The 18,812-nt window shown below is 40.7% G+C and overlaps 1 protein-coding gene across 9 annotated transcripts in view; it reads right to left on the minus strand.

The window, feature by feature from the left end:
• NCK2 (NCK adaptor protein 2) overlaps positions 1 to 18,812 on the minus strand; it is a 236,150-nt gene that overhangs the window by 184,375 nt on the left and 32,963 nt on the right. For 5 of the 9 annotated variants that reach the window (XM_074192182.1, XM_074192178.1, XM_074192181.1 and 2 more), the window contains exon 2: positions 16,926 to 17,097. The exons of 2 other annotated variants lie outside the window; for them this stretch is intronic. The gene's annotated coding sequence lies outside the window, so the exon portion shown is untranslated. Of the gene's footprint in view, positions 1 to 8,140; positions 8,498 to 8,895; positions 9,093 to 16,925; positions 17,098 to 18,812 lie in introns of those variants that run through there. 2 more of the 9 variants (XM_074192183.1, XM_074192184.1) reach the window with 2 other exon arrangements.

Below are 18,812 nucleotides of genomic sequence, written 5' to 3' on the forward strand. Positions count from 1 at the left end.
ATTTCTATATTGTAGTTTTACTATTCTTCCAGGCTCTCAGCTTTACCCAAGCAACTCCCTTCCCTCTCTTCCTCATTTCACCTATCCAATCTCCTCCCCCACCCCAAACAATTGGGATTAAGTGACTTGCCCAGGGTCACACAACCACAGTCAGTGTCCCCATGTGAACTCAGGTCCTCTGAAATCAAGAGCCCAGTGTCCACTTTACCACCTAGATGTCCCCACATAGTCAATTAATTGCTAGATGATGTCCATTCTAGAAACCTTTACAGCTTTCAAATTAAACCCCTTTCAACTGATGCTATCACTTTTTACCAGCACCATCCTCCACAAAGTCAGACTTTCCCCAAGGAGGGATCCAACCAGTCACTCCCTACTCAAACCCCAGGGGCTCACAACAGCCTCAAGGATAATACATAAACTTTGAGATTGACTTTTAAAGCCCAAAGAACCAGACCCAACCTCATTATATATTATTCTCCTTACCAAACTCTGAACTTTTTTTTTAAACTTCTTTCTCCTCAGGCCCCCTTTCCATTCACAACTACTATTCCCCATCCACACACAACTACTATTCCAATTCTAGACTCTATCTCCTCTCTGATATAGTTGTTCTTCAGTCATGTCCAACACTTCATGACTCCCTTTGGGGTTTTTTAACAAAGAATCTAGAATGGTTTGCCACTGCCTTCTCCAGTTCATTAAACAAGGACGAAACTGAGACCAACAGGGTCACCCAACTAGTAAATGTCTAAGCTCAAATTTTAACTCAGATCTTCCTGACTCCAAGCATTCAACCCACTGGGCACCTAGGATCCAAACTGTCCTTTCTTTTCCTTTTTTACATGGTTCTCCATCTATCCACTAATGTAGGGAAGACTCTCCATCCTCACCTCAAAGGATCCCTCATTTCCTTCAAGGTGCAGTTCAAGTTAATAAGTATCTGAGGCTGAATTAGGTTCTCCTGACTCCAGGGCTAGTGTTCTATCTACCTAGCTGCCCCTAGCTGCTAGGTGGTACAGTGGATAGAGCATTGGTCTTGGAATCAGGAGGATGGGAGTTCAAATTCAGCCTCAGACATTTGACTAGTGGGTGACCTTGGGCAACTCACTTAACCCTGACTGCCTCAAGTCCAGGGTGTCCTGACTTATATCTGGCCCTGTATTCAGTTAGTTCTGGAGGAGAATGTGAGGCTGATGACTTAACACAGCACTCCCTTTTACTCAAATCCAACTCACCTGCTTGTCATGGCATCACTTTGCCTGATGTTGTGGTCTTTTTTAAGAATGAAGGACAATTATTATTATTATTATTATTATTATTATTATTATTATTATTATTATTATTATTGGTTCAAGTGACACATGAAGCCTTTCCTAGTTCCCCATTCTCCTGAAAGGTTAGCGCCCTTTCTCTCTAAACTTCACTCGGTTTATTTTATATTTATCCATATATACATGTGTATATACTTATATGTATAAATTATCCTGTTCAATCCTGTTCAGGGCCCTAGCATTATAAATCATTGATTGAGCAAAAATTTAAATTTGACCCAGAATTTAGCATTCTTCATGGAATACCCTTAAAGTATTGCTAAATTGCTAATAAAAAATTGCTAAATTGAAGACAAAAAGTTGAGAAATTCCAACATTAAGGGGACAGGGACAGGGACAGACACACACACACACACACACACACACACACACACACACACAACCAGGGAAAGGGTCAAAGAAGTTAACAGAAAAGAGTGCACTGAGAGTCAGCTTGTGTTGAATGTAGGAAAGAAGTAAGAGGATTAGGACTGAGATAAAGTCATTGGATTGAGGGGAAAAGAGGACAGTCACAAAACAAATTATGTAGCAAGCTGCTCATTACACTTTAGTATTTCTATTTTTAATACAATAAAGAAAAAGCAATGCGAAGAAACTGAAGATTGATTCCAAGATTTGAAGTCATAATCATAAAGTTGCAAGTCTTACTGATTCAAGTTTTGTCTAAAGTCATTTATTTCACTTTCAATGTCAGACCTCACAACCTAAGCAGGATTTGGTCCCTTTAGTTACCTGCTGTGAGAAATGTAGGGTGTTGGGTCTTCACAGGGTGTGGAGGGGAGCCCTTAGGGAATCCATTACAAAGGGGGGAATGGCCCAGCCAATCACAAGACTGGAAGAATTTTCCTAATTCCATTCCAGGGATACTAAACCACCTAGATATCTTGACCTAATGCTACTGAGTTTGTGCAATTAGGTAAATGAATATTAACCCACACACCCCCTGTGTCGATTGGGGTTCTTTAGCATATGATGTGGAGGGGGGCTCAATTAGGGGCATATCATGGAATGGGTGGACCTTTTAGATTGTAACTCAAACTCTGAGAGCCTATGAACATCCAAGAGGGAGGGAAGTTTCTGAAGACCATAAATTACCTGACTTTGAAGACTAATTCGTGCCTCACGCCTAGGAGTGAGGTACCTGTATCTTGCAAGGTTCGTGAATAAAATGTACAATTTTCTTTCACTCTAGCAGTTTTTCTTTTCATTCATTTATAACACTTGGATTGGTCCTTGACTAGGAACAATGGATACTGAAAGTTTCAAGAGAAATAACATGACAAGAGTTGGCAATGGCAACCTGGGGAATAGGAAGACCTGAGAGTTCAACTTCCACCTCCAATACAAACCAACTATGTGACCCTGGGAAAGTCACTCTCAGTTCTCCAGGAAACTTTTTAAGACTCCAAGTAGTTCCAGAATTTCTTGTCCTAGAGAAATCACAACTTCTAGTTCTTATCCCTTATCTCTATTGACTAACCCAGATTTATGTGGTTTTTTTTAATTCTTCAATCCACTCTTTCTCAAACAGCAAAGCTGAATCAACATATATCTATTAAGGAACTATAATATGTCCCATACACTGAGCTAAATGCTAGGGGTACTAGGAAAGACAAAAATAAATAAACAAATAAAGTCCTTGCCTTTATAGATGTTCCTACTCTAATGGGAGAGATAACAGACAACAACAGATAACATCTGATATGCAAACAAGATTTTAACAGAATAAACTGGAGAAAATAAATTACATCAACATCAAATTACATTTTCTAGTTTAAAATTTTATTCACTCTAAAAAAAGAGTTCATTCCAAAAGTAGCCTATCATTTGGTTATATAACATATAGGATGAGTCTATGACCCTACCACAGTCATAACTGCATTTATAACCCTTACTAGTTATTGATCTCAAAGAACAACTTCTCATCCCTGTTGATGGAAACAGCAGGATTTCCTGAAGTAAATTCAGAAAGCTTGGTAACAGAAAAAAAAAAGTACAAGCTATTTTCAACTGCAGAGGTAAAATTCAGAACACCATCTGATTTTCATGGTGAAACAGGACTGGTGGGGACTGCTGCTTTACCTATATGTGTTACACTGTCACCTTCTGCTTAGATAGCAGTATGCCTTTAAACCAGCACTTCAACAAAAAGGACAAAAAAACTTAGCTTAAGGCTCTACAGAATCTTGAAATGCCTCCTGAGTTTGGCAAAGGTTAAATTATGTTCAGTACATTTTTAACATTAAGTGCAAAGCTGACTGTATTCTGATTTTATTAAATATATATACCTGTATTTTATTGGTATGGTTAACACCTAGTAAGAAACCTTTCTCTACCACTACAGGTCAGCACCTGCTCAACTGCTAGTTTTATTTGTATGGGACATACCTGTGTGCCATACAGGTGAGTTACCCAGGGTCACAGAGTCAAAGGTGAAATATGAAATCAAACCTGGCTGACTTACTTAAGCCCCTGGTTTAACTCACATATGTGATTTTTAACTGATTAACTAAAACAATAACCTTCCCCTTTCAAGCTAGCTAAGAGTTTACTATACTTAAGATCAGAATCCTGTCAAATCTTCACCTTTTAAATATACTAAATACAGATAAAGAGATGATGATAATAAACTTACTGGTGACATTCTAACAAGGTAACACAATATAAATGTTTTGCCCAATGTTCCTACTCTGTGGTAACTTCAAGAAAGAATCTAATCAGTTGACAACTAAAACATTCCACGAACCCATTACTCAACGGAAATGGTTTTTTTTTTGTTTATTTGTTTTCATGACAAAGTTTTCAGTATGACTGAGAAGAACTCTCCGATAAGAAATGGGGAGTTTTTCCACTATACATACAGACTTAATTTAAGCAAAAATCCCAGTTTAAAACAAGGTCCCAAAACAAGCTTTCATACTTGCTAAAATCTCATGGTTTAACAAAATCTCAAGGTCACCTATAAACATATCCATCATCTGATGTTATTCAGCAGACACTTGAATATTAATAGAAAATAAAAGCATTTGTCCTGGACCTTAAATGATAAAAAGACTTTTTAAAAGACAGATATTCAAAAATAGCATGAACAAAGTTTTGTTTTTATTCATGAACAGTGACTAGTGGATACATTATGAGGATTGGCAAAAAGAAACCTAAGAGACCAGTTACATAGTTCAAGTTTCATTTGGTAGGCGATAAACATGGGGGGGGGGGGACTAGGTGGCACATGGAAAGAAGATCTAGCAGGAAGAGAAGACTTATCTTCCTGAGTTCAAATCTGATCTCATTGACTTACTTCCTGTGTGACCCTGGCTAAGTCACTGAACCCTGTTTGCCTCATCTGTAAAATGGGCTGGAGAAGGAAAAGACAAACTGTTCCTGTATCTCTGTGAAATGTCAGAGTCAGCCGTAACTGCAAAACAAGAAGGAAACTACTGAAAGCTCCTAAGGAAAAAAGTGTCATAAGAGCCACCAATGACATATTTGATAGTAAAAGAAAAATCAGGACCCTTGAGTGGTGTGACAGCTAAACTACTGGCCCTGGAGTCAGGAGGACCCGAGTTCAATTGGGGTCCTCAAAAACCAGTTGTGTGGACCCTAGTCAAGTCATTTAAACCTGTGTGCCTCAGTTTCTCATCTGTAAAATAATCTGGAAGAGGAAATTGTCAACCATTCCAGTATCTTTACCAAGAAGGCCCAAAAAAGGATCAGTCAGGTATGACTGGAAAAAAAAAGGGAGCCGCTGAAAGTTTCTTTAGGAAAAAGTAACATGATAAGAGTCAACAAGGTAATGAGATACTGACAGTTAAAAAAAATCAAGGGAAAAAGTTTTTAAGATTTCTTGATTTTTGAAAGGATCTCTTAGGACAGCTTTCCACTATAGCTAGTTATCTCTTTGAGCTGTGCTAAAATGTCAAATGTTAATGATAAATGATAGCCAATTAGCACTGAGTCATTACAAGTTTATTTTTCCAAGTTGGAGAAATAATTTTAGTGTCATGCCAAATAAACAATATTCAGGAAAATAGTAATTCTCATCAAACATTGACAAATACTTTCACATCTGCAGATTTTGTTGTTTATCAGCTAAATGACAGTGGATGTAAAAAAGCTTTGGTCATCACAATCAACAAAAAAATAGTAATTTACAATTATAGCCTTCCTTAAGAGTTATAAAACCTTTCACCATATATATATATAGTCATTTTGATCCCCATAGGGTCAAATATTATGGGAATCTTTCAGAATTTCACAACTTTTCAAAGACAAAAACAAAAAGGGGTGTGGGGGAAGATCAGAGAAGGAAGATGAAGGAGTGGGAAGAGAAGAAAAATAGAACTATGGTTTCTTTGGTGTTGGGACCCCCTAGGAAAGAAATTCTCTGATAATTAAGATAAGGAACAGTTTTAGGACTTAAGAGTTTTAGAGGGCTGCTTAAAGAGCACTGAGAGGTTAAGAAGTGATTTTCCCAGTCACAAAACAGGTGAGACCCAGGTCCTCTTGACAGATCATCTCTCCAAAGCTGACTTTCAAGACAGAAAAGATCACTAGCTTATTAAATCTTAATTAGGCATTCACAACGTGAAAAGCATTGAAGAGAACAAAAGAGGCAATGTGTATACTCTGCTCAGCTATCTCAAGTATCTGTCAAAAATGTCCATCCCTTGGGTACTGATATTGACTTTTAGCTTTCATTTATGACCCAGTCACAGCAGGAATCCTGAAACATTCATTTTCATTGAAACATTTTCAAGAACCAAATTTAATTCATATGTGAAAATGTGAAGCAAAGTGGTATGGAGAACAGTGAACTGGCCTTGTGCCAGGAAGACCAGAGTTCAAATTATACAAACTCATTAGGTAAATTATTAACCTTTTGGTGTTCCTGGCAATTGTCTAAATCTATGGGTTGTATCAAATGTGCTGACTTATAATGGTGTAGGTAGGCATACCCCTAAACTAACAAAATCACAGAACCAAAGAAAATGCTTAGAAATTATCTTTACTCTTTTTTAGCTCAGGGTTAATAACTACACCTTCAGAGATATTAGCCTATTACTTCAGGGAAAGAAAGGAAAATGCAAAATCAAAAAAGTCAAAGAAGAAAAGATTTAAAATTTTAAACTGTACAACTAAATAATACAGGAAGAAGAAACCACTCTGACTTACTCCAGCTGCTTTACTTTGAAAACCAGTTCAAATGACTTGCCCTGAATGACTCTGAAGTTGCCCTGAACTCATGTCTCTGGGCTACCAAGCATGTCTCACAAAGTCTCACAAATATTTGCAGTTAAGGTCTTTTAATCAAACTTTGAAGTATTTCCATAACTCATTTCAGAAAGAAACAATTTGATGGCCCCATTTGAAATCCATCTAAACAAGAACACATTTTAGTTTCCTCCCTTGCTGGGGTGATCTGTGGGTAGTTTCCAGCTCATTTAAGAAAAAACTTAACTTTCCAACTCCTCCCCAGTAGAGCCTGCAAGCACACTTATAAACTATAAAGTCATTAAATGTCACTTTTAAAGTTACAGACCCATCTCCCCAAGCAGCATTTCTCCCCCAATGTTCACTGCAGTTTTACCAATTAAAAATGTTCCTATCATGCAGAGCTATAGCCAAAGAAAAATCACATAAATGCAAAGGACAGAGTTAAAGTAAAAGGTTTCAGGTAGTAGAAGGCAATCAAGGAGTCCTTAGAGGATCATAAAAGGTTATATACAATCTGTACATACCCACCAGTATGTCCACTCAAGAATTCAACCACTGTACTTAATGCTTATGGTTAGCTGATGCCTTGAAGATATTTTTACATCATTTTGACTGTTTCCTGGAAATTAGCAGTCACATAGATATAGAAGTTCAGTATTTTTCGGAAGCTTGGCATAGGGCAAATACTGCAATTAGAAGGGTGATTAAGCACCTTCATCTAAACACACGATGACCCGAAACTTAGAAGATGGTGAAATTCAGACTAATATAAACTGCATTTTAGGAAGGACAAGTATTAGGCCTGTGATTTCATTAGTGTCAAATTCAAAGAGAAGCCCAGGGCCACTAACACATAAAGAAAAGATCTCTGGGGACCACATATTAACTTAGTTTTAAAATGTAACTTTCTGTTTTACTGTATTTTTATTTTGTTAAATATTTCCCAATTACATTTTAATCTGGCCACATGCAGCGAAGTTCAAGAAAAAAATCCTCTTCTATCCCTTTCTCTATAAATAAAGAATTGCCTAACTAGCCAATGAAAACAGGGTACTAGTTTTGGAGATTGGAAGGGTAGGGATAGGAGACTAGATCTGTGAAATGACTGGTTTAACTAATAGACCCATTTCTTTAACTTGCCGTGGAGAATGGAGTAATCGAGTCAGGCAAAGAAAGGCAAGAGAGAAAAATTCCTGCAAAGTTATAGAAAGGGATAAATTCAGCAGAAACCTAGTCTGTATATTCAGATACCAAACCCTGAAGATGACGGAATAAATTATGAATGCAGGTCAACACTTTTTCTTCAACTAAAATTGTGGCTGCCCTAAGGCGTGCCAGATCAGAGATAAGATTTTTAGGGCTGCATTTGGAACTTTCGGGCGGTCTGTGGCTGGTCGCTTGTCACCATGCCATGGTGGAGCTGGCCATATGCAAACCGGACTGTTTCTAGAGATCCGGTGTGTTGGCAAAGGGCAGGGCCATTCGGTTGGACCAGTTCGCTAGCTATGTTTGGACCCCCTGCACCGGTCACTTTAACCTCTTAGTGTTTCTGGGCAGCTCTCTAAGAATAAGTTGGAGAAAAAAGTGCTGACCTGCCTGAATAATGCCCGATTCCAAATTCATCGTCTTCTACATCGCCTCATTGTCACTACCTGGAAGTCGATTCTCATCTAGATGATTGGAAAATGGGATAGATCAATCATAACCGAGTTGAGAAGGGAAGGAGTCCCGTAAATGGACACCGGGCACGTCCATCGAAACTGCTCTGTGTAGTTGCGAGGCTGCTTGGCGCCTTCGGGTCAGGTGCCCGGGACCTGAGGTGCCCGGGACCTGGCAGCGAGGACTCCGGCTTCTCCAGCATTTTTACAATGTACCAATCAAAGTGTTTTGCGAGTTTAATCCTTCCAGATTAAAAAAAGGTGCGCGTTAGTGCTGAAGACCCCAAAGGCGAGGGTCAGCGGGCATCGCACAAACTGGAGAACCTCAAACTACTGAGCCGGGGCTCGGCGCCGGGGCGCGGGGCCGTGCCCGAGGCAAGCCCCGCTTCCAGGAGCGGGCAGCGGCCCCCGTCCGCTCGGGACCCCGGGGGGAGGGGGGTCCGCGCGCTCCCGGCCCGGCGTCCCCGGGCCCCCCGCCCCCGGAGGCCGCCCCGGAGGCCGGAGCCAGGCCGGCGAGCCCCCGGCGGCCGGGGGGAGGGGCTGAAGGCGCGGCTGCCCCCCGGGCCACGGAGCCCCCCGCCCGGCCCCCGGCGCCTCGCCTCGCGGGCAGGGGGCGCCCGGCCACAACTCCAAGTTTCCGGCGCTGCCCGCGCGGCCCCGCACGCGCCCCCGGCCCGGCCGGCGCTTACCTCGGGTGGGGGCGGGGCGGGAGGGGCGCGGCGGCCCGGCTCCGCGGAGGCTCCGCTCTTTGTCTCGGCCGCTCCCGGCCCCGCGCCGCCGCTCTGGCCGCCGCTCCCCCGCGGCGGAGGCGGGCTCTCCCGAGGGGCCGGGCCGCCCGCGCCGCTGCCTCGCCCCCGGGCCGCCGGCTCCCAGGCCCCAGGCCTCTGGCGTCTCCTGCTCCCGCGCTCCCGGGCCGGACCGAGCCCGAGCTGGCGGCGCGGCGGCGGCGCCCCCTCCCCCATGCGCACTGCTCCCTCCCCTGCCCCTCCCCTTCTCCTCCTCCACCTCTCCGGGCGCCGCCGCCTCCTCGGCCGCCCCGCCCCGGCCGGGCTGTGACGCGGTGGGCTCCGCGAGGCCGCCCCTCCCCCCGGCCCCGGGCCCGGCCGGGCGGGGGTGCGCCCCGCGGGCCGGGAGAAGTGCGGGGCAGAGCCGCACGTGGGGGCCCTCCCGCCGGGTTCCGCCAGCCGCCCCCCCCCGAAGTTGCATTCTGGGGATGGGGGGGGGGGTCTCGTTTGTTTGCTTTTTCAAGGCTTCCATTGCAGGTGCCCCTCCTGGAGTGGAAGAGCCCACCAGGACCGGCTTCCTTACAGGCCCCACGTGGAGCTGCCATCGGGGTCCAAGCACCGGCACCCCCGGGGCTAGTGGACGGATGAGAGCAGCACGAGTCTGCGGCTCGCACGGACCCCGTTTTCAGTCCCAACAAGAATGCCCCCTCAGACGCTTGTGATAAGAGCAACCATTGCTGTCATCACAGGTCACTCGATAACATACAGCACAAACGAGTCGGGGGTCTTCTGCCTGCCGTCTCCCCCCATGAAACCAGTCTACCACTGGACGTGCTCCTGCCATCTCGGCCTCTCCTTTTGTGCTCTTGTGCAGCATTAAAATCTTAACTTTTTAATCTGTAGCTCTGCTTTTGATTTCTACATTCGCCTAGCCATAAGCAGTCCACATTTTGCTGGATCCCATTGCCTTTAAACTACCATCTGTTTTCTCTTCAAACTTGGGGGGGAGGGGGTTGGAAGGAGGGCTACGTCTGCTTCTTTTCTTCCTATTCCTACCCTGCAATCAGCATCCAACTCCTATCACTCTACAACTTCCCGAGTTGCCCAAAGTGCATTCGCCTTCTCTTTGTCTTCATTCTAATAACTCTGAATTCTAACATTTTCTTAAAGCTTCTATTTCCCAAAACCATTCTGTAATATTTTGTAACTGTCTCGCTACCCTGGCTTCTTGTGCTTCTGAGCAGCTTTTCTTAATCTTTATTTTTAACAACCAACCTTGTTACCCACACCTCCTCTGTACCCTCAGCCCCTCTAATTGGAAGATGGAACCATAAATCTCTCCATTTAAGGAGAATAGGACTGATATCTCTTCAGACATCTTCTCATTCCCCATTTGGCTCACCCATTTTGTCTTTTTTTGTCCCATACCATGCCCTTTTCCTTCCTTCATAAGTCTCCCCCAGTCCCCTTTTCAGCTTTCTTTTATGTGTTTAGTCTTTCCCTCATTAGATTGTAAACACCTCCCAGACAGGCACTGTCTTTATGGTATTAACATGAGCACATTGTAGATCCTTTAGAAATGGTTATTGCCTATGAATTCCTGTCCATTTTTAGTGACATTTATTCCCTCAGTCCCTAACTAGCTTTTCCCAATTTCTTTTTCTTTGTCCCTTTTCTCCCTATAAACTCATTCCTTCAAAATTGCACCTACCCTCTTAACTTTTTTAATTTGCCTCTTCCTCACGCCTGCCCCAAGGTAGGGCATGCCTTCATCTTTGAAAAAGATGTCTTCATTTATATGTAACATCATCATTTTCCCTAAAGTCAATTCTCCTTCCCAGTTTCCCTCTTCTCAGTAACACCATACCCAGTCTCTCCACACACACACAAAAAAAACTTTAGTTTTATCTTTGACTTCTCTTTTGTCTTTCATATCCCAATTTCCTTATCTGCAAATTGAAGAAATTGAACAATATCATCCTTAAGCCCCTTTCCAGCCCTACCATACAATCTAATATATAAGTAAATTATGGAACTGGAATTAAATAACCTTAAAAATCCATTTCCACTTCTGAAATGTTAATTATAAATTCATCGGTTCTTTCTGTAAAACAGCTTTCAGACTTGCTTCCTTCCTTTCCATTCTACTGCCTCACCCTTCTCCAGACTTATCATTCATTGTCTTCCTGACTCAAAACTTTCGCCCTTGAAATCCATTATACATAGTAATGCCAGAGTGACTTATCCTAAAATACATCTTTTGCTATATCACATCCCTGTTCAAGAATCTATAGCAACTTTCCATTTCCTCTCATATCATGTCTAAATTCCCTTCATTCTCCAATAACATATAATCTGATGATGGCAGGGACTGACTTATTTTTGGATTTATATCCTTAAGACACCATATCTAGCAAATCAATTCTTTAATGGTACTTAAATACTGGAGATACAAATTTCAAATCTATCTTCCTGCCTCTGACTTGGATCTCTATCCACTATCAGTCTTGGGGTCTTTTTTTGAGGTTAAATGACTCTCCCAAGGTCACACAGCTACTGACTTCAGATTTAAAAACAACAACAACAAAAAACAGCCCTTTTAAGTAACTCACATTCTAATACCAGGTGCTTAGTAAAATCTTATTGCTTGATTTTTAAGATCTACCTATCTAATTTCTTTTCTCTCTAAGGTTAAAATTAGTCAATTTGATCAAAACTGCCTTTCCCCATTCAAACTACTTTATTTCCACCCCCATGCCTTCACATGTGTTATTTCCCCTCTACTTCCTTCCAGGATCATCTCAAATTCTCTTTTTTTTTCCATATATGACCCTTCTCCAACCACTTGAATATCCAGTAATTTATTTTCAGATCTGTAGTACAGCTGTTACCACTTGATGCATGCTGCCCCTTATTCTTTATTTCCTACATCTATGTTAATAGTCATCTCCCTGACTATATTATAAATTCCTTGAGATCAGAGGCCATCTCTGTCTGGAAAATGCTGAACTCCTGATAGATTCTCATTAAATCCCTGCTCTTTTAAAATAATAGTCAAGACACCAAAGCTTTCATTCTAGCATCGCTACTAGCCACTGAAAACAGATGGGATCACAGAGCTCAAATTTTTATTTATCTGTGTAAACTTGGGGGGGAAACAGGCTAAATAGAAATCTTCAGTCATTAAAGCAACTTCCTATTTCTATTAAAGGACAGAAAGAGTCCAAGGATTGCAGGCTTCTTTTTTTAAGCTAGATTTTCACCTTTTCAGAAACTAAAGCTCTTGCACTGCAGATCCTAGAGCACCTTGGAGACCTAGAAAGATTAAGTGACTTGCTCAGGGTCATATAACTAGTATGTTAGAGGTAGAGCTTGAACTATCTTTGTTTTTCCTGGCTTGGCTCTCTATCCACTAGCAGTCTTGGGGTCTTTTTTTTTTTGAGGCATTTAAGGTTAAGTGACTTGTCCAGGGTCACCCAACTAATACAGGTCTGACCTCAAATCAGACTCCAGGACTTGTGTACCAATCTATCCAGTGTGCCACCTTCCCTAAAGCTTATGTAAAGCTGCTTGGAATAGGGATTGTTTCATTCTTTGCACTTGTATCCAGTAGCACTTAATAAATACTTGTTGATTGATTGTTTGGTTTTAATGATATATGAAAATTGAAGAAAAATACAAGGTATAAAAATTTTAAACATATATAGCCAAATAAAACCCACAATACTGTTCTGTGTGTGCTCAGTGACATTTAATTGCTATGGTTTATGAAGTTTGGGTCTTTGGCAGGACTATATCAGTTGAATTAGCTCCTTTCCAAAATAGAAGGAAAAAGATGCAGAAAATCTCAAAGGTTAAATGCAATTGCCTGGGAGAAAAACTGGGAATTGAGCATGTTTGAAAGTTTCTGATTCCTTTTCTCTGTTCATGCACATATACATGCTACATAATAACTGTTGGTTTCTATTTTTGCCAAGGGATATGAGCCATTTTTAGTTTTCTATGCATCAGTTTTAAAATGACAAGTCACATTTAGTAAAGGATATTTTCTGAAAACTAAGAACACAGCACTGAATTACTTTTAAAAATATTTGCTGGGGTGGCTAGGGGGCACAGTGGATAAAACACCGGCCTTGGAGTCAGGAGTACCTGGGTTCAAATCCAGTCTCAGACACTTAATAATTACCTAGCTGTGTGGCCTTGGGCAAGCCACTTAACTCCATTTGCCTTGCAAAAACCTAAAAAAAATTGCTATAAGTAGTAGATTAAAATTATTTCATGTTGTATTTTTTTTTACAAATTCTCATAAATCCTATTTTTTTTACTCATTTGCAAAATGAAATTTGTTATATGTTAAAATCAGAGAAGGAAAGTTGCTTTGTCAAATCTAGTTGGAGTCTATTTTTTTCCTCAGTAAAAACAATATAGTGAATGTAACAATTTTTTTTATGATACTTCAGTAACTTAAAGTAATCCCCAGTAGTATTATTATTAATATTAATCTTAGCAACCATTCACTCATCTAGTGCTTCACAATGTACAAAGTCATTTTATATTCAAAAATGACTCAGGGCATTGAAATGCTTAACCAAGATTACTTGGTTTATAAATGTCAGAACTCTAACTTGAACCTGGGCCTTTTAAACTCCTCTGCTAATGCCCACCTACCATCATGGTATATTATAAAGGGCAAGATGTGGTATGTGGATATAATGAAATATAATTACACTAAGAAGTGATATGGTGTGGTAGATGGAGAAATGACCGCCCAGCCAAGAAAACACAGGGTTCAACTCCCGTCTGTGACATGTTCAGGCAAATCTACTAACCTCTCTCTGAGTTTCAAAGTCTTAGTATCTGCAAGCAATTCTAAGATTAAATTACAAAGAAATTGCCTGCATTGATACCTCAAATATCTAATCAAGGACTTACTTTATTAATGAAATCACATATATCATTTATTTTTTAAAGAAATAAATATGAGGAAATCAGAGAAATATTGAAAAACTTTAATGAAATGATGTACAGTAAAAAAGGCCAACTCACCATGACAATGATAATGTAAACAGGACTGAGAAAAGCTGTCTAATAAATTATAAGGAAGTCTTGGTCCTAGAGAACTGGTAAGGAAATTGACCTTCCTCCTTTCAGTGAAAAACAGGGAAGAGGAAAATGTGAGGGTGTTAAATCTATGTACTGCTGTGAGAAATAGTGACTACATCAGATGGTATTTAAATGCTATTCTTTATTATAATGAAAGGTTCAGGGCTAGAGAGGAGGGATGTTAAAGGGAAAGAATTATGGTATAAAAACAAAAAGACTAATAAAACTTTAAAGTCTGGCAGAAAAGTTCCAACTTGATGCAAAGGAATCAAAAAGCAAAAGTCTGTTGTTGTAAATGAAGTATTAAGACCCAAGTTCACACCCTGCCTTTGACACTAGCTTTGTAGATATGGATAAATCATTTAACCCTTCCAGGTCTCTGCCTCTTTATTTGTCAGATGGAAGAAAATAATAGAACCTTACACAGTTATTGTAAAGATCAAGTGACACTGCAAACTTTAGTATGTGTTAGATAAACTTAAACTGTTATTACAGGAAACAGGGAAGATGAAAGGGAAAGGGCACTGGACTAGAAGACAGAAGATTTGGACCTTAGTCCTGGCCCTTTTGCTTACTACCTATGTAAGCTTGAGTAATTCATTTCCTCTCTCTTGACCTTATCTGCAAAATGGGAGGTATTGGATTGGATGATTGCTTATTAAAATAATTCCCAACTTCCCTATTTCTGTGAGGGTTCCTCCAAGACTCCCAGGTTTGTAATCTTTAAGTCATCCTTGAGTCCTCACTTTTATTTACCATAACCCCATATCCAAATAATTACCACATTTTATTGATTGTCCTTCTATCTTTCCCCTGAATCCATGCCCTTCTTTCCACTCCTGTCCAGTTCAGAATCCAATCCTTTTATGCATGGATGATTGCCGGAGCATCCTTATTGTGTGCCTCTTCAATCAATTCAGATAGATGCTGGAATGATATTCCTGAAATACAAGTCTGACCACATCATTCCTTTGCTCAAGAATCTTCAAGTGTTCCAGATAGCAATTAAAATCAAATACAAACATACACATCCTTCACAATCTGGCTCTGGCCATTATTTCTATTAACATACTCAATAGTCCAGCCAAAATGGCTATTTGTTACAGATAAAGAAACTGAGGCAGACAGAATATGCGACTTTCCTAGGGTCACAAAGTTCCTAGAGCTAGCTGCCCATATGACTTTCTGGTTTTTAACTTGGTATCTTTTCAAAGTCATCCCTAATTCCTGAAATGTACTCCTTCCTCATTCCCACCCCTAGAAGTTCTAATTAAATATCACTCCCTGCTGGAAACCTTTCCTTATTATCTCCCGGCTTCTAGGGCTTTCCCCCACAACTTTACCTGGTATTGACTTTGTATATATTTTGAATTTATGTGTATAAATGTTGTTTCCTAAAATTGAATGTAAGCTAGGGGCAGCTAGGTGGCGTAGCAGATGGAGCACCAGAACCTGGAGTCAGGAGTACCTGAGTTCAAATCCGACCTCAGACACTTAATAATTACTTAGCTGTGTGGCCTTGGGCGAGCCACTTTAACCCCATTTGCCTTACAAAAACTTAAAAAGAAAAAAAAAATCAAATGTAAGCTACTTGAGGACAGGGATGGTTTCATTTCGTGTTGGCATGCCCAGAGCATCAATGATAGACATGGAGATGCTTCTAAGGCAAATAAACTAGACTTGATAACCAAGCAGATATGAAAGTTGGAGAGGGAGTCAGGACAGAGAGGGGTATAATGAATGTTTGGTTCTTTGTTACTCTGCTTCCCTCAGAGAGAAATGATTTTTAAAAAAAAGTCTTTTACTTGTTTTAGCAAAGATGTCTCCTTACTTTACCACCTAAATGCATCCTCAATTTCTCAACCAGGACAGAAGTTTCCTTTTCATGCCCTAATCTGCCACCCCCTTCTGCCTCTCTATAGACCTTGAAAATTGCTCATTGTACGAAAGACCTGTGGAAGCCAAATAATGTATTTTCCTTGCTGCCTGGTGATAAAGGTCAAAAGAGCTATATTCTGGGATATGCTAATAGAGATAATCACCCCTGGCTATAACCTGGGGTGAGGAAGGCTTCTAAACTGACTCAGGGAGGCAGACAGCCAAGAAGAGTGGCATGTCTTGGTCAGTTGGTGCTAAAAACAAACAAAGCCATATGGGCATAATCAGGCCAGTGCTCATCTCCCTAACACATCAAAGCAAACCCCCAACCTATCTCCAGACACACACCTTGCCTTAAGCTATATGTTCACCCCTTGGCAGCTTATCTCAAGTTGGCCTCAATATTTATTTTCACCTGATTTCATTAACAATTTTGTAGGATATAGATTTATTCTTTGGAAGGGTCCTGGGTACCCTAATGTCCAATGTAAATGCAATTATTCATTTATTAATCCCTTGTGTTAGGGTTAGGATCATAGCAAGAAACATTTCAGCTAGCATGCCACCTCTTCTGTTGGTATAAGAGCAGAGAAACATGATAATGCTGTTTCCTTAATTTTTTTTTAATTTTAATTTATAGGATAAAGTATTTTATAACATAGTACAATAAGATAAATTATTATATATAAAACTGCAAATTTACTTGTTCCTTTCAAATATATACCAAAATTATCATGATTAAGCTGATCTGAAAAGGCGATGAATTTGCCAAACATCAAACTGAACTAAAAACCCATACGTTAAGTTACTACTAGTGTGACTTTGGCTGAGTCACTTAATCCTGGGCAACTCTTTAAACATACGTAGAATGAGGGAAATGAACAAAATGACCTTTGACATTCCTTATAGCTCTCAATCTATAAGATTGAGCCATGGTAAAAAAAAAAAAAATAAAAATAGCAGCAACACTGATAAAATTAGTTGACCCCCTCCTCTGGGATAGCTTGTCTTACCATGGGCTGGGGCTAGGGTTCCTACTGGTAGAGAGTTGGTGGGGACCCTTCTGAGCCAATGGTTTTCTGTCTGGCTCTCGATTCAAAGAAAGCCAAGGCCACCATCATCTGTTCCAGATTTCTTAGGAGAAAAAAATACAGGTTTTCCATCTTCTCTTCTATCCTGATGGGTCTGAAATACAAGTATCATCTTTTAGGGTTTTTGATTCAGGCTTAAAATAACCAGGGGTGGGGGAGCTGCTAGGTGGTGGAGTGAATAGAGCACCAGCTCTGGAGTCAGGAGTACCTGAGTTCAAATCTGACCTCAGACACTTAATAATTGCCTAGCTGTGTGGCCTTGGGCAAATCACTTAACCCCATTGCCTTGCAAAAACTAAAACTAAAAATAAAAATGAAAAATAACCAAGAGGGAAGGTGAAAGATCACAAGAAGTCTTAAATGCTAACTCTAGGCTTCCATAAAATGTAAACAGAGGCAGACCCTGGTTCTTCCTAGCTCACTCCTTTGTGGTGACAATTCTTTTTTTTTTCTTTTTTTTAATTTTTATTAAAGATATTATTTGAGTTTTACAGTTTTCCCCCAATCTTGCTTCCCTCCCCCCCACCCCCACCCCACAGATAGCACTCCGTCAGTCTTTACTTTGTTTCCATGTTGTATATGGTGACAGTCTTTTAGTTTTAGTCTGTGGAGTCAGCTGCCTTACTCTCTTTGGGTTGGACACTAGGACAGTCTCTCCTGCCTCTGATCTGAGATGGATATAGGTTGACAAGGCTGCTAGAATCTGCTTCCCTATAATGATACCCTAGTTATCATCCCTAAATTTTAGTTTGTCAGGCATGCCCTAGTGTTTTTAGCCTGGTTATCATGAGCATGCCACTTTTCTCAGACTACAACATCAGTTGACTTTCCCCAATAAATGGTAGATCCAGTTTGGGAGGGGTGAAGAGACATACAGAGTCCATTCATCACTACCAGTTCTGTCCCAACCAAGACCTTTGAGTATGAGAGTTTTAAGATTTTTGTGTCATGAGCCCCTTTGGCAGTTTGGTAAAAGCTATGAACCACTTCTTGCAGTTACTACCTTCTATCTAAGTTTCTAAACCTGAAAGTTCTAAGCCCAACCTTCTTTCTTATACTCTGCCCCGCCCCTTCCTTGGGTGATTGCCAAAATCAAATTTACTAATTGGTAGTTAAGATTAGTTCTGCCCCTTTGGTGAAATTCAATTCCCTCATCCTTAATTTAATGGGTAGTTCTATGAGTAGCTCCCTGGCAACAAAGATTACCTCATTTTTGTCTTTTACTCTCCAGAATCTATAGTACTAGGTTATTCAGATCAAATATGTCTAAGAGTCAAGCGCTAGTGCAGGTGCCTATTGTAGCTTATCAAGAATTCAATAAATTTATGTTTATTAATTGATGGCCTACAACAAAGCAGTCTCCCCTGGGGCAACTCAGTATACCAAAATAAGGCAATGTGTGGGGAGATTTCAGAGGATCTATGAACTTAGGTGGGGGGAGGGGGAATTAGATCTTGATTTTCACTAAGCAATGACTGAAATTTAACAATTCTTCAGTTATTTAAAAATAATTCCAAGACAGAATCCACAGGTTTCACCAGATTGTTACAATTTGGTTAAGAACTTCTTTATTCAATGAACTGAGGTAGGATGGAACTATGAATGATGAATGGATTGTCCATATCCCCCTGCACCTCCCAAACTGGACCTACCATTTATTGGGTAATCCAGTTGACAGCCTTGATGCTGTGGTCTGGGCAAAGTAGCATCCACATGACAACCAATGATCAACCTAACCTTCTATATTAGTTAGGTCAGGGGAAAGTGTGTTCAAATCTTTGTCAGAGGAACTGTTCCTCCATTTTCACA

The sequence above is a fragment of the Macrotis lagotis genome, chromosome 6 (assembly GCF_037893015.1).
Source record: "Macrotis lagotis isolate mMagLag1 chromosome 6, bilby.v1.9.chrom.fasta, whole genome shotgun sequence".
In the NCBI taxonomy this organism is placed as follows: Eukaryota; Metazoa; Chordata; class Mammalia; order Peramelemorphia; family Peramelidae; genus Macrotis; species Macrotis lagotis.